At 40.7% G+C, this 17,702-nt stretch overlaps 1 protein-coding gene across 1 annotated transcript in view; it reads right to left on the reverse strand.

The window, feature by feature from the left end:
• Nucleotides 1–17,702, reverse strand: part of LOC127605634 (uncharacterized) — an 86,723-nt gene that overhangs the window by 63,715 nt on the left and 5,306 nt on the right. The window lies entirely within an intron of this gene.

Raw genomic sequence — 17,702 nt, forward strand, 5'->3', positions numbered from 1 at the left:
GAATCATCATCATCATCAAAACTAGCTGGCCCAAGTGCCATAGACAGTGTGAAATTTACGATGCAGTATATTCACTTACATAAACAGGCCGAGTAAATTAAAATGTACTTTGATAGACATGATTTACATAGTACAACATATGTCAAAAAGAGTCTGTGATCTTGACATGCAAAACGCCGGGATTTCAATTTGACAACATTGTGATGTAGGATTGTGACTCATTGAAATACGCGCCCATTCAACTCAAGAGAAAATGTCGGTCAGCGACACCACGAGGCCTGTAAATCTTTACATCGACTGACACTTTGGGAGGAGTTGAATAACCTCTTCAATTTATTTTGGGAGAAACCCTTTTTGAACTCAAATTGTACTGTTTGGGTTCATTTCATGGCGCATGGCTTCATCAACAACCTTCACACATGCTGGAGGAGAAATAACTACACATTCAAACACATTTTACAGGGTCCTACATAAAGCCTGGCCACCATGAGCCCTGCAAGAACCATCATCAGTGAACTTTAGGTAAAAGTATAGTATACTTAAAAAAACCATTTCTGGATCCAAAATTATTTTATTTGATGCAACTACTTGACAAAATCAAATTGCGTACATTCAACATTTTTTTTTTTTTTTGTGTGTCAAACCATGCATTGATCCATCCCTGCTGGTGGCTGTGAGGTCACCAAGTTGATGGAAAACTTTTCCTTCAGGGGGACCGGGCTGTCATTCGACCATGGTTGCCCCGGGGCACCGTCATTGCATAATTCTGCTGACAGACCACTAAATTTAAAAAAGCCAACGACAAAGATAGACGGTGCGACAAGATACCCATATATCGGGAACTAACCAATCAGCGGGAAGCTGTTGTTCAGATCTCAAATTAAAGGATGACAGAGACCCAATTGGAGCAAAGCGCATATACATTTGGAAGATATTTTTTAAGATCTTTGAGAAATTGGACTGTTCAAAATCAGATGCATTTCTGCCCAACAAAATTAGCTTACAAAAAAGGCATTTTGTTTATTTACAGGCGAAATTATCTTGCAAACGCTATTGCATTAGTCTTTCCTTTTTTTGTGTGTGAGTGAGTGTGTGGATTTGTTTTTTTTACTAATAATACGACCTTTAAACAATGAGTTCGCTGTCTCTAGGATCAAAATGAGCACTTATTCTTCCTTCGATATATGATTCATATTACTTTTTCATCCATCCATCCATTTTCCGATCCGCTTTATCCTCAGAAGGCTCACGGGGGGTGCCTACAGCCCAAGCTGACTTTTGGCTGTAGGCGGGGGACACCCTGGACTGGTTGCCAGCCAATCGCAGGGCACACGGAGACGAACAATCATCCACGCTCACACTCAATCCGAGGGACAATTTAGAGCAGGGGTGGGCAATTATTTTCCCGGGGGGGCCAAATGAGAAGCAGAAAATATTGTGGCAGGCCGGGCCAAAAGTTAGAAATAGAATAGAAAATAAAGAAGATAGCACAATGTCTTTGTATGACAATAATACTGTAAAATTCCCCTCCACCATCACACTCAGCACCGGTTCTCCTCAAGGATGTGTACTGAGCCCCCTGTTGTTCACGCTCTACACATTTGACTGATCTTCTACTCTTATTAGCGGTCCAGTTTGCGGAAAGTTTTTAACATGATAACAATCAAACCCTTCAAGGAAATGTTTACTCGAGCCACAAGCAATTCACTCTGAGGATAGAAATTGGAATGTCTAACCATTGAAATACACAATAAAAAGGCATCAAATATCGTCATAAGTTGCATCTATAGGACACCAGGAACATGTATTGACACATTCAATAAAAAACTAACAGATATGCTCAGTTACTACAACGATAAGAAAACAAGAATAATATGTGGTGACTTTAACATTGACTTATTAAACCCAAATACACACAAAAAAACAACTGACTTCATAAATACTATGTACAGCAACAGCTTTTTCCCAGTAATCCTGAAACCTAGCAGAATAACAGTTGACACAGCCACATTAATAGATAACATATTTATAAATAAGATTGATCATAAAATGGAAAGTGGACTTCTCATTAATGACATAAGTGACCACCTACCTGTTTTTGCAGTTTTTCATAATTATTTCGATAGAAAAGCTAAATCAACAACTCGTATAACAGAAATAAGACTAAGAACCCAACGTTCCATCGATGCCTTTAAGCAAGACCTAGAAAAACAAAACTGGACCGAGGTCTACTCAAACGAAGACCCAAATACAGCGTTTGAAATATTTCAGTCTACTATAATCTCATTATATGATAAACATTTTCCATTAACTAAAGTCTCTAAAAAGTATAAAGACCCAAGTAAGCCATGGATAACGAAAGGCAGAGAAAACGCATGTAAAAAGAAAAACTATTTCTATAAATTGTTTTTAAAATTCAGAACTGAAGAAGCAGAAAAAAATATAAGACCTATAAAAATAAACTAGTAAATATTATAAGAACCAGTAAAAGAGATCATTATCATGCACTATTAGAGCAGAATAAAGGTAACACACAAGAAATATGGAAAATACTTAGATTTTTTCAGAAATAGTCCTGAAAAAAATGATTATCCAGAGTATTTTATCAAAGGCAAAAATACCATTTTGGAAAAAACTGCAGAAATAGCAACTGAATTTAATGAGTATTTTGTCAACATCGGCAGTAACCTAGCAAAACAAATTCCTGATCCAACAAACCTGTTTGAAATAGATACGTAGAAAAAAACTCCTCCACGATGTTCCTTACTGCTGTAAAACAAGAAGAAGTATCAAATATTATAAAAACTTTTAAAAATAAAAAGTCAACTGATTGCTTTAATATTGATATGACAATAATCAAGCAGATTATAGAATATGTAGTGTGACCTTTCACGCACATATGCAACCTGTCATTCAAAGCTGGTATCTTTCCATCAAAAATGAAAATTGCTAAAGTTATTCCAATCTATAAAAGTGGAGAAAAACATCTGTTTACAAATTATAGACCAATATCACTACTACCACAATTTTCAAAAATATTAGAAAAACTATTTTCTCGCAGACTTGATAGTTTTATACAAAAGCATGCGCTGTTAAGTGAGAATCAATATGGCTTCAGGGAAAAACGGACCACCTCAATGGCAGTTATGGAGTTTGTGGAAGCAATAGCCACTAATATAGACAACAAAGAATTTACTGTTGGGGTTTTCCTAGATCTAAAAAAACCTTTTGACACAATAGATCACAGTATATTATTGAAAAAACTAGAAATATATGGCATTAGAGGTGTAGCTTATAAATGGATAAAAAGTTATCTAGAAAACAGACATCAGTACCTGCAACTCAACAATAAAAAAACGAATCAACTGAAAATCACTCACGGAGTTCCTCAGGGGTCAGTGCTTGGTCCAAAACTATTCATCTTATATATAAATGATATCTGCAAGGTCTCAAAACTATTTAAATGTGTCCTATTTGCTGATGATACAACTTTCTACTGTTCTGGAATAAATCTGAAACAGCTCCTGACAACCGTAGAAAACGAATTAAACAAATTAAAAAACTGGTTCGAAAGAAATAAATAGTCACTTAACCTGAAAAAATCGAAGTCAATTGTTTTTGGCACAAGACCAATCAAACACCAAGCTAAAATTATGGTAAACTCAATTGAAATAGAGAGAGCGTATGAAGCCAAGTTTCTCGGATTAGTAATAGACTCAAAACTATGTTGGAAACCACATATCGATAACGTAAAAAGAAAAATAGCCAAGACCGTAGGGATCCTCTACAAAACCAAGGAAGTGCTAAATAAGAGATCTTTGTACATATTATACACTTCATTATTATTACCATACATGACCTACTGTGTGGAAATATGGGGAAATGCCTGCAAAACAAACACACTCCCTATTCTCAAACTACAAAAAAAAGCAATTCAAATTATTAATAGATCAAAATATACGGAACCCACAAATCCACTATTTATCAAATTAAATACGATGAAATTTTATGACCTGGTTGACTTTAAAATCGCCCAATTAATGTACAAAGCACACAATAACCTGCTCTGCCAAAACATTCAGAGGTTTTTTGAAATTCGAGAAAGCAACTATGAATTAAGTGGTACCAACTTATTCAAAAAACTCAAAACAAGAACAAACATCAAGCAAAGAAGTGTATCTAGCAAAGGTGTTAATATGTGGAATAATCTCGAAACGGACCTAAAAATGAGTAAATCGCTTGCTGATTTCAAAAACAAATTAAAAAAAATAGTACAAACAACCTACATCAATCAGAGTTAAAATGATAAATTCTAAACATTAAATATAATGATAAATCAGAACTAAGTTGATAAATAGAGAAAGGTATTGAAATATCCATTATGAATACAAGAGAAAATTGACACAAGAGTGCCAGGGTGAGGATGTATATAATAATAATAATAATAATAATACATTTTATTTATAAGCGCCTTTCAAGACACCCAAGGACACTTTACAATCAGGAACAAAAACAATAAAAACCAGAACAGGTTGAGCAGCCCCGATACAAAACAAAAGTTGTAAAAATATCACGGTTAAGGGTAAAGTATGAGCCTTAATGGAGACTTATTCTTACTTTTTCTTTTCTGATTGATATAAAAATGATTTAGTTGATATAAACACATAACGGACTGATAAGTAGGACTAGATAAGTTTTTTACTTCATCCTACTCACTTGAACATAATAACTGTGTTGAATGAAGACTGATTTCTTTCTTTTTACTTTTTTATCTACCTTATTTTCTGTCAAATTATTACTGTATATGTTTTATGTTCAATAAACAATAAAAAAATTGCCAGAATCGGACTGAGTAAGAATCGCTTCCTTGCTTTTCAAAGTCTCATAGATTTGAGTCTTTCCGACTCCAGGCATCTCCTGAATGTTTCGTACTTTGCTCCCCACTTCGTTTAATCAGATACATATCACTTTCCCTTCCATGGTCATTATTCTCTCCCTCTTTCTTTGTCTTCCCCTCACTCCCTGTGCTCTGCAACTTGAAGTAACTGCGCCACCTGGTGTTGAAATATCTGTCATTACAAGTCCAAACGAAATGAATGCAATCAAACCTTAATTGTGCACCAATCTTCGGCGGGCCGGATTAAGAAGACCAACGGGCCGGATCCGGCCCGCGGGCTGTAGTTTGCCTACCCCTGATTTAGAGTGTTCCATCAGCCTGCTATGCATGCTATTGGAATGTGGGAGGAAACCGGAGTACCTGAAGAAAACCTACACAGACACGGGGAGAACATGCAAACTCCACACAGGAAGGCCGGAGCTGTGATCGAACCCACGACCTGCGCACTGTGAAGTCAAGTCAAGTCAAATCAACTGTATTAAGTCAATGTGCTAACCACTGGACCGCCATTACTTAATCAATGACAGCAAAATAATGTACAGAGTTAGGTCGGTCGATTGATAATCGAACATCAATAAATGAGATCTAGTGAAGAGGTACAATCAAGCTTCCAGTCTGACTGGCATATAGAAGGATCCCATGAAATGCGCCTCTGCTTTCTTTGACCCTCTCTCAGAGCCTACAAAGGACAAAACAGGGAGTAAGAAAGAGCAAAACAATGAATGTGCCTTCAGATAGGGTTTGTGTTGTTGTGTACAGCATGGAGCGTGTGTGTGTGTGTGTGTGTGTGTGTGTGTGTGTGTGTGTGTGCGTGTGCATGTGCATGTGTGTGATGGGGTGGGGTCGATGAAGATGCTGGCCACATGATGTCCAGAGGCGTGGTTATCCTTAGGATTACATTTTAATCAATCTAAAGCTCCAGCATCCCCTCTCCCACCACGGTAATCCCATCCAAGAGTACTATTGCAGACTGTCCTCCCTTTGAACGTCATTGTTGAGCAGACTGCAAAGCATGGAGACGTAACACCTCCGCTTGGCAGCATTATGACTGACATACAACAACAATACCCTGCACAATCTAATTACATTCAATACGTGAGCTGGATCAATATTTATTTGGCACTGTCAAAGAAATCCTTATTTTCTGTCAAATTATTACTGTATATGTTTTATGTTGAATAAACAAACCAAACCAAACCAAACCAAATACAATTCATGTGCTCATGACTGTGTTTAACCCTATCAGGGACAGCGGTCACTCCAGTGGACAGCCTATCATATTACATTAGGTTACAGGTTATCATTAATGTTGGATGAAAGGGTTAAGAATTGCAGTGCAGTAAGTAGAAGTGATGTGTTTCTAATCTTCATCTAGCTAAATGGGGTAAAGAAAAGTGAAACATGGTAATATGGGACCACATTCTCCAGTCAAAATAATAAACATGAACATTATAATTGTCCGCTATTATTGGGAAAACGGATTTGTCTTTTTGTTTTGTTGCCTGGCGTTCATTAGATTGTGCAGTGAACTGACTGGTGTTATACAGATATTCAGTATGCCTCGTGCTCATTGTCCAATATTTAGATGACAAAATATTAAAATAAAACTAAAAATAATGTTGTCGTGTACACTGGTGCAGCAAGAAGATTCCTGAAGAAAATAATGTTCTGCAACCTGTGCCAGGTGAGACCAATTGATTTGGCTGCTGCTGCATTCAATTCTGCCCTTTAGTTTCTCATGAGGAACATGAATCAATGAAGCAAAATCTGCCAAATAGCCTACTTGCTGCTTTGAGCACTTAAAACAAATATGTGTAATATACGAAGAGAATGATCAGCCAATCCTGAATCATGTTGTTTGTCCAACAGCTTCAAGTACAGCAATTTATTTACGGCTACGGCAACATCTGTGCATTAAAAAAAAGCAGAAGCTCAAATGCTGAACACATGCATGCACATGTGTCCAAGAGTTTCAGAACCCCGCACGTTTAACTGTCATCTCCTCCAGGCGCAGGGACTCTCATCTGTCCTCACGCAACCTCAATTCATGAATACCGAGGTGGAGATGGTGATCATCGGATGTGCGGGTCAGAGGGGATAAAAATACCAGGAAAACATCGGAGATCTTCAGATCTCCCGCCCATACATTTTTGTCTCCTGGGTGCCTACATGATATTATAAATCAGACAGATGAGAGGATAATGTTTCTTCTTTAATGAAGAAGACAGATGGTCGCACACATGACACATTTCAACAAGACCAACTTTAATCTACTGGCAAATAAAAGACTCAAAGTACAGGTTGTGTCAAGTGAAACTCTTTCTTCTTTTTACAGTAAACCAACAGATGGTCGCCTCATCCTGACATGCATCAAAGTGTTCCAAACATTAAGACACTCTGAAAAAGTGACAACGGCACTGGACCGAGGAAACATACAAAACCCTCCCCATCTGCAAGGATCCTCGTGGAAAATTGGGTTTGTTATTGAGGCTCTCCCCCCCCCCCCCCCCCCCCTACGTTAAGCCACAGTTGGCACAAAAGGACTCACTGAAATGGTTTAGAACAAATCTGGGGATCTGGGTTGCTGCCAATCGCTGCATTGCATGGAGGGGATTCAAGCGGCTTAGTCGGCTGCAGACAATGCACAGCAGTGGCATCATAACACAGAAAAATAAAGTGTCAGTAGGTCATTTGTGATTTGTCTTTGGGCAATAATGCAGGCTGGTGGAACCGTGCCTTGCATTCAGATATTGACTGCATGACCACACAGGAGAAATATGTATGGACAGTATGAGGATACATTGAAGGCCCTCTTTTCATCTCAACCTCAAAGCACAGTCTAACTGTGCACATGGATGTAGTTGTCTTTCTTTTGAGATTTTCCGAGATTTTTCACAGGCAGACTTGGGAGGTGTTTGTGCCATTCTGGAATGAGCCGACTCCTGGCCAATTGAAGCGCATGCCACTCATTTTCATTAAAAATCCCATGCCTGAGTCACATTTAGGGGCCGACATGGGTAGAGCAGTCGTTTCCCAACCTAGAGGTTGGTGGTTAAATCCCTGGCCATTGCGACAATGTCGAAGTGTCCTTGAGCAAGATACTGAAACTCCAATTGCTCCTGATATTGCAACATCAGTAGGTGAGTAAGGTAACAGTGGGAAGTGCTTTGAGTACTTAATGATTTTAATTTTCATGGAGACCCCTGCTTTCAGGTCTGTACAATTGGTAAAATACAGTGTTGAGGCGACAGGATTTTAAAATGGTTTGTACTTCTTCCTTGCCTCAAAATAATTGTACTTAGGTTTAGTTTTTGTTTCCTCCCAGAATGTGCCCCCACCCAGTCTTTGTTCCTCCCCCCCACCCCCTCTCACACTTGTGCTTCTTCTAAAACACTGAACATGCTGACTCCTATGTGTCAAGAAAAAATGCTCTCTGCCAGTGGAATGAACAGTGGATAACCCCGACTCAAACTCTGTGGCTACTGGATCTTTTATCTGATTGGATGGCATCGAGAAATATTCTGGTTACTGGGGGAAGAGGAGGGGGGGGGCAGATCTGATTGCGGTATAATGCCTGCACTTCTGAGAGTACAAGGCTAGACAGATCAATCAGTCACAATCAAGCAGTACGGGTGAATGGTGTGATAATCCAGTATTTCTAGGTTTTTGCAAACACATCAAGCCTTCCTGCTCATCTGTCATAGCTCATCACCCCTTTTCATTGCTTCTGGGCCACTCCTTACCTTACCTGCCACTTCCACGTGACTCCCCAGACCTTCTCTCCACAAAGTGACAAATCGAAACCTTACCAACAGAAACAATCTGACATCATCCCACCTCTGCTCAGGCTTGTTTAGTTAGCATGGGGAATTATGAATACAGAAATGTATTTAGCTGTCTACTTACAGTGTTGCACCCATCACTCAAGATTAGAAGAAGCTCAATCCTGATCATCATCATCTATCTGACAACATTATTCATTGCACGGTATTTACTTGTGCAGTATTTTACAATGCAGCTGTATGTCAAGTGCAAACGTGGCTTAACCGAACAAAAAAATCCAAACTAAATTCATACATGTATGTATATATACTGTATGAATGAATTCTTTTTTATTTTAGTGTGTGTATATATATATATATATATATATATATATATATATATATATATATATATATATATATATATATATATATATATATATATATATATATATATATATATATATATATATATATGTCATATTCCCTTGGTTAATTTAATCCAAGATTTAACGTATATGCATCAAAGTATACACAGACATCCAATGTGGCATGAGCCGTTAACCTGTGCCCATGGCCAATGCCACATAACAAAGATCATCGTTCATATGGTTCTAGGAACTGGTTTACAAAATCATCCACCCTTCCATTATCTGAGCCACTTATCCTCACTTGGGTCATGAGTGAGCTGGAGCCTATCCCAATTGTCTTCGGGCAGTAGGCAAGGTTCACCCTGAACTGGTTGTCAGCCAATCGCAGAGCACACATAGACAGACAACCATTCACGCTCACACTCACACCTAGGGATAATTTAGAGTAAACAATCTATGATGCATGTTTTTGGAATGTGGGAGGAAACAGGAGTACCCGGACAAAACCCACACAGGCACGGGGAGAACACGCAAATTCCCAGGAACGCTACACTCAGAGACAGACGTGCTAACCAGTACACCGCCATGCCACCCATTTACAAAATCAGATTAGTGGAATGTTATCACCTTTAATCAATGCTTCAACTGACTGATCTGTCAGTTGACGTACCGCCATGCTGTTGTTTTGTTGATGTCCGTCATTAGAGTTCAAATGAGCTCAGCAGTTTAATTATTTCAATGGGACAGACTTTAGAATATTAACATTTTAATTGCTTGTACAGTAAATGTTTCATTTGCTGAAGTGGCACCTCCACTTGTGGCAATACAATCAATACCTTTATCTTTATATGGGCTTGATTTTTCATTCAGACTGTGAGGTGCCACAAGTAGTAGTCACTCGCTTTGATGAAACCCCCTTAGTTCTGCCCCCAGTTGTCATGGTAACAAGATTTTGGCATGAGAAGAAGCTGGTGGCGTGAGAAGTGGCTCATTTACATGAGACCAAAACCTCTCCTCAAAACATGGGATAGAAAAAAGGAGCGCAAAAGATGTGCTGTAATTATCCTTGGGTTATGTTATTATCACACCTGGGAACTGTATTAAATTGTGAGAAATTCCCAAAAAAATCTTGTTTAATTAGGGGAAGTGAAGGTTAGTGCCTATGAAATGAGGTACCGGCTGTAATTCCATGAATACTTTTCTTTCTCCTGAAAGAAAGGGGAGGTGTTTATTTGTCTTCAGTGGATATTGCATATATGGAAATATAAAACAAATATAGTCTATGTAAACCATAAATATTTGTTGATTTATTTGATATTTATTTTGGTAAAACACAGTATTTCAGCCAAACCGGGTAATTGAATAGTAGCTACCAGAATCTATTCATGATTCAGGTCTAAAACAAAGCAAGGCTTCACAAGCAGAGAGCCTGAATAAGAGCAAGATGATACAATCTGGCTAATTGATGAGTGAGCAGTTCCGGAGATGCAATCTAGCCTAATTGTCACAGTTGACATCTGCACCTCCTCAAATGCCACTTATATTCTCTTTTTGGAATCGAGGCATCTTCGCTGTAACTTCGTAATATACAGAAATAGCTTTTCAGTTCCCTACCCTAATTCAACAGTGGCATGCGAGCAAAGTAAACGAAAAGCATGCCAGTTAACCACAAATATTGCAGTGGCCACGAGAATGGGTGGACAACCAAATCACTTCCGCTCTAATAGGTCTCCGCTTTTTCTTTCAATTAACAATGGAAATGAACATAACAATTTCTTAGCATACATAATGTGTTACCTGACAAGTGTTTTGGTTGTTACAGATTCATGTTTCTTTGGTTGCCATCGCAATGAAAGACATGCTATTCTCGTGATTACAATTCAGTCAGCGATTCAGTCTGAATCATTTCAGTGAAGATGTGATTGAAACTTTTGGCAATACTGTAAATGATCTTTTATAAGGGTGTTCTGTTGGTGAGCGTAGAAGGTTTGCGCAGTTCCGCCAGGCTCATACTCATTCTCCAAGCATCAGCAGAAAAATTTGACTCCAAATGTTGTACGTTTGCACAATAATAGAAAACACTGGGCACATGCTTCAGTACAAAATGTGCAGTCTAAGTGGCTGGTGGTCAGCCTGCTCTAAACAGATGCAAGAAAGCACAGGTTGAGTAGCTGAACGAGTTCAAGGATCACTAAACTCTGGAAGAGCGGCAACTCCACTGAGGCTGAACACTCTGCCCCCCCCCCCCCCACACACACACACGCACACGCACGCGCACGCGCATGGTGTACTGTAGATTCGTAGAGCATGTGGATAAGATTCACATGCGGGCAAGGTGTTCATCAGTTGATCTACATTCCTGAGCTTCAAGCGAGCTATCTCAGGCTTGTTGGGAAGATGGAACATGAAACAGAATTCGAGCACAGGCACGAACGCTCACTTGCACACATACAGTGACAAATGTCCTCCCTTTCACTAATAACATCATGGTACTTTTTTTTTGGTTTTGTTTTGTTTTTTAATGTTTATTTCATCTCGACCCGGGTTACACTCTTTCTTCTAACAACTTCAAAAAATGTGGGATACACTGGAGAGGTAAAAAACTATGTGAGTTACAAAACGGGTGTCCTAAAGTTAGGGTACATTATATTTTTATGTGGCCGGGGGGCGGAGGGGTGGGGGGGTATTCATATTGAAAAGTATGTCTTGTGCCTGGTGGTCCAGTGGTTAGCGCGTCAACCTCACAGTGCAGAGGTCGTGGGTTCGCTCCTGGCTCCGGCCTCCCTGTGTGGAGTTTGAATGTTCTCCCCGGGCCTGTGTGGGTTTTCTCCGGGTACTCCGGTTTCCTCTCGCATTCCAACAACATTCATGGCAGGCTGATTGAACACTCCAAATTGTCCCTTGGTGTGAGTGTGAGCATGGATGATGGTTCGTCTCTGTGTGCCCTGTGATTGGCTGGCAACCGGTTCAGGGTGTCCCCCCCCCGCCTACTGCCCGAAGACGGCTGGATTCGGCTGCAGCACACCCACAACCCTTGTGAAGATAAAGCAGATCGGAAAATGGATGGATGCTTCTGCTGCACGAGAGGGCTTCAAACTACCAGAGACAAATTCCTTACAACTTTCAATAACGATGTTTCTGATTCTGATGAGAATTATTTTTTTAAACTCTGCACTTACAGTACATGATAATTCATTCGACAGCAGTCAATGTTACTAGTTACTAGCACGCACTCAGCACTGAGTATATTTCCATACATATAAACATGTCAATTACTGGATGTCAATTTTGCTTTTGAAGCAACTAGAGAGAAAGGGAAAGAGAGAAACCATTTTGTATTTAAGAAACGGAGCTTTAACTTTGTAGTCATTTCCGTTTTCCATCGACCAACATTTTACAAAGATTAAAGTGTCAAGAAACCTCTGGGGAGACATTCTCCACATCAATCCCCACAATTGCAATTCAGGTTCATGATCAAATTTGAACTTGCCTCTCGAAAACGTCACATAGTAATGGTAATTTTCTTACCGATAAAAGTAAGAAAATTCTATACTGTATATATTAGGATTCCCTTTATTCTAAAAGTTTACAAATACATTATATCCATCTTAGGTCTGGTGTTCTAAGAAATCCTAAAAGAAAACTTTTGACCAACATTCAAATTCACCTTCAAAGGCATCTCTGTCAGTGTATTGAGATATAATCAAAGGGTGAAGAATAATGAGCTCAACACAGGGAAATGTGTTCAATACGCGAGGAAGAGACAATGGCTTGACGACCTTTGTAATTGTGTGGAAAGGCACGCAGACATTGGTCAATGGCACCATTTAAACACACGCTAAGAAAACCAAAGGTTATTTCAGTACAGAACAGACAGCATTCTACCACAAACACTTCCGCACGTGCGCACGCGCGCGCACACACACACACACACACACACACACACACACACACATTCAGACACACGCACACAATACATTTTGGACGTCCAGCAGGGAGCGGCCACTTCCATCGGCACTCAACCAGGATGTTCCTCCCCCCTTGTGCCAGCCAATAAGAAGGCTGCATTTGAAGGCGAAGGTAGCATTAAGGAAGTCCCTCAGCTCTCTCTGCTCCTCTACAAACACAGTTTTTTCCTGCCTGTCAATGCCAGGAACCCATTAAGAAATGTGTCAGGATACACTATGGGGAGACAATGTAAGGATGGACCAAGATATTATTTCTCACTGTTGCTTCTTGAGTAATGCCCGGTACTATGTTTTTCAAGCTGCAATATGATGACACATGCTTAAAAAAAAAGATATAAAGATATATTGTGCCAGACTGACAGAGTAAAAAGAAAAATAGAAACAAATGATTGTATATGTGATGCAACATTACAGGCTCCTAACATTGCAGTCTCTGTTCATGAAGTAAACTTTCGTATGTAACATCTTTTTTTTCTGGCAACTTACACTCCACTATAGTAAAATCTATACTTTGACTCCAATACATATCCTCATGACTCAATACTACAAAATACAATCTGAAGAAAATGTTCATTTAAGTAATGCCTCAACAGTGGCGTGCAAAGTGGAAGAATTGTCCTCCCTGTGTTGATTGTTGAAAAGGGAGCTGGCTGTATGTGGATGGGGCCAGGGTTGGTGCTAACTGGGTTTTCCTGCTGTCAATCAAGAGGCCAGTCAGATCATCTCTTTGGCACGTGGCCGTCCCCCACTATGCTCCTTGTTTCCTTCTGCAGCGAGACAAATTCACAAGCAGAACCAGATTTTTTTTCTTTTTTTAAGTGTTATTCAAGTCTATTAAGTATATTCAAGTCTGTGCTATTCTCAATTGGACAATCAGTTTTAATGATGAACTTTTGTTTTTTATAACTTATATTTCCAGGGAGTTCGAGTTTTATTGACTTGATAATATTGACTTGTTGTCTGCGATTGGCTGGCAACCAGTTCAGGGTGTACCCCGCCTACTGCCCGAAGACAGCTGCGACATAGGCTGCAGCACACGCGCGACCCGCGTGGGGATAAGCAGATCGGGTAACGGATGGATGGAGTGAAATGACTTGTATTCACGTGGAACTTTTTTTTCTGTATAAATCACAGTCAAAAATCCATCATCCATTTTCTGATCCGCTTTATCCTCACAAGGGCTGCGGGGGATCTGGAGCCCATCCCAGCCGTCTTCGGGCAGTAGGCGGGGGACCTGAATCGGTTCCCAGCCAATCGCAGGGCACACAGAGACCACGCCCACACTCACACCTAGGGACAATTTGGAGTGTTCAATCAGCCTGACAAGTATGTTTTTAGAATGTGGGAGGAAACCGGAGTACCCGGAGAAAACCCACGCAGGCCTGAACATGCAAACTCCACACAGGGAGGCCGGAGCTGGAATTGAACCCGGTACCTCTGCACCGTGAAGTCGACGTGCTAACCACCGGTCTACCCGGACTACCGGGCCACCCACAGTCAAAAATACATTTTAAAAACTCCAATGCTTGTCTATTTACTCTGCATGCTTGGGCTGCATGTGCCGAAGCAGTTTTAACGGCTGTATTACCTAATTTGCTAGCCTGTCGCTACATATTCGGCAACTAGGAATTTAAAATAGTATCTTCAATAGGATTATCCAACTTGCTTCTTAAATACAGCTTTAATTTTGTTGCAGGTTTTTTCTCATTATTTGGCTTGTTTCCCTTTCTAAAGAAGCTTATTATTTATGTACCTATTTCACTTTTGCTAGTTTACGGGATGAGGCAGAGGCACAGGTGATTGTGCCACATTTTCAAAATAGAACTTAATTTAAGACTCTTATATACAATGACATATGTTTTGTTCAGTCTGTGTGTGTGGCCCCATGACAAATGTCCTGCTTCACAGTACTGGCCTACTGCCTGGCGGTTGGGACTACTGGTATAAAGCATTCCATCCAAAAGTGTCGTCATTTTATACTGCATGCCGGTGTTCCCAAAGTTATATCACTTACTTGAAATCGACTGATTACAACATAAAAGCAGCTTCCAATATAAATAGTTCTCACAACAATGTGGAGGCCTCGATAGACTAAAAGCTCATTTGTGCATCATTGTTTGCGCATGGATATAGAGGGACACAGGGAGGTCAATGCTAGTCTGCAATTTAATCAGTTCAAACAAATTCATGCCACAGTACAGAAGTTCAATGTGCTTTGGTGTAGCGAGATCATGCTGTGAATAGTTCTTGGCCTGCTGACAGTGCTTTAATCACAATTGGGCTTTCAGAGCCAGGACGAAAATCTGCCTGCTTTGGCAACCGAATCGGTGGTGGCTTCTGTCCAAAAACTGGGTGGGATTCACCACCTCTTCAAAAAAAAACTACAACAACTTGTGAATTGCTTGTTGGGCAAAGTGATAATCTGCATTTAGTCAATAAACTGGTGGTGATGGTGTGGTCGGAGAAACAATTATGATTGATCTTTTTGTTTGTATATTACGTACTTACAAATGAGTGTTAACGCCCAAGCCAACATCATTGTTAGATTTACCTTCTATAGGGCAGTCATTTCGGCATAAAAAAGCAATATCTAGACACAGTTAGCAGAAATGTGGGGAAGAGGAAGGGGGCCAGTGAAGAAAAAGAAAACAAAATAACGGTTGGCGAGATTCTCTGAGAGTGGTTCAAGTCTGCGGGATTCATTTGTTTGGATTGCTCTGTCAAGGAAAATGAAATGACCAAATCTTGGACCTCAAAGCAGACTTAATTAAATGCACAATAATACAGAGCCGAATTGAATAAATTGATTGGAATTAGATGTCATGAAACACATTCGGGATACAGAGAAGACGTAATGCCGCAAAGCGAAAATGGAGTTGAGCAAATCAATAATGTGATGTCTCCCTTATCCCTCTGCAGCGCCCTAACCGTCACCCTGCTTATTGACATCGACTGCAGGTGTGTCACAGGAGTCTCTACCTAAGGAAACTGAAAAACAAAACACACATGCGGGTAACCATGTGCTCACCACGATAAAAACACATTCGGGGAAGGCAGATAGCATGAGCAAATGGCCACCATTTAACATATAGGAATTATAGGACCTCTCAGTAGCATAATTAGGAGTCTCACCGCTCAACTTGATCTGGGATTTTCTAATTATTGTTTTGTATGACTGGTGTAACGGTGGGCGACTGGTGAGCACGTCGGCCTCACAGTGCAGAGGTGCAGGGTTCGATTACGGTTCTGGCCTTCCTGTGTAAAATTGGCATGTTCTTCCCGTGCCTGCGTGGGTTTTCTCCGGGTCCTCAGATTTCATCCCACATTCCAAAAACATTCATGGCAGGATAATGGAACACTTCAAATTGTCACGAGATGTGAGTGTGAGCATAGATGGTTGTTCATCTATGTGCGCCTTGGCGGCCAGTTCAGGGTGTCCTCCGCCTCTTGCCCGAAGACAGCTAAGAGAGGCTCCAGCACGCCCGCGACCCTTATGAGGGTATGGAAAATGGATGGATGTTTTGTATGACATGGCCAGTCAGGTACGTTTTCCAGAGCAGATGCAATAGACACCATTGCTCATCTCAACTGGAAGAAGAGCCACCTGGAGCTTAAGGACTCCGACATGTGGCAAAAGATAGAGTTGAAAGCATCCATCCATCCATTTTACGAACTGTTTTATCCACACTGGGGTCGCGGAGGGTGCTGTAGCCTGTTCCAGCTGTCTTCGGGCAGTAGGCGGGGGACACCGTCCTCGCTCATACTCGCACCTCGGGACAATATGGAGTGTTCAATCAGCCTGCCATGCATTTTTTGGAATGTGAGAGGAACCAGAGGACCCGGAGAAAACCCACGCAGGCATGGGGAAAACTCCACACAGGAAGGCCAGAGCCCGAATCGAACCCTGCACATCTGCACTATGAGTCGGACGTGCTAATCACTGGACAACAGGGCCGCCGAGAGTTGAAAGCATAGCTGAGAAAGAGGGTGATGACAGAATTCAATCAACAGTTCCATTCCCTGGGCCTTTGCTCCGGTGAAGTGTGCGTGTGTCTGCATGCGTGAAGACTGTATGTGCGTGCGATGACCCCAAGCTCTAATTTGTGTTCTCAGTGAAGGGGTTGGAGGTACTTTGAGTGACCGAAAGAGATTTTTAGGGAGTCCTTCTTCCTCGTAGTGCAGCACTTTCGAAGTCTTAAAGCTCCCTCGACAGCCCCCACCACTTGTTTGGTGAAAGCACATCAGTTTTAATAACTCTAAATACTGTGGAGATGAAACGACCCAAAATAAATCCTCGTGAGTCAAACTCATGTAACTCTGCAGGGCTCTTTGTCAAGTACAATTGCAGTGAACGCCACCAGTGACTACCTCCAGTGGCGGCTTAGCGACGGAACATTCTGTCCCCCCATTCTGTCTCCATGCATCAATAAGAAGGCATAACAGCATGACAATTCTCACTTCTATTGCCCCCAAGCAATCACGCTAACTGAACACACACGTGTATACAAACACATGTGGTTGGCCAACAAAGGTATTTTGATTCTGAGCGGACCCCAGTAGAGATTTTTTGAGATCCCGAATGACACTAATCAAATTATCTTTCAATGACGCCAAACAAATACTCCAATGTTTAAGTTCAAGTCATCCAAAGAACCCCATACAATATGTAACACAAAACACGGTATAAAACTTAGCTATTTCCCAT

This window comes from Hippocampus zosterae, chromosome 8 (genome assembly GCF_025434085.1).
Source record: "Hippocampus zosterae strain Florida chromosome 8, ASM2543408v3, whole genome shotgun sequence".
Lineage (NCBI taxonomy): Eukaryota > Metazoa > Chordata > Actinopteri > Syngnathiformes > Syngnathidae > Hippocampus > Hippocampus zosterae.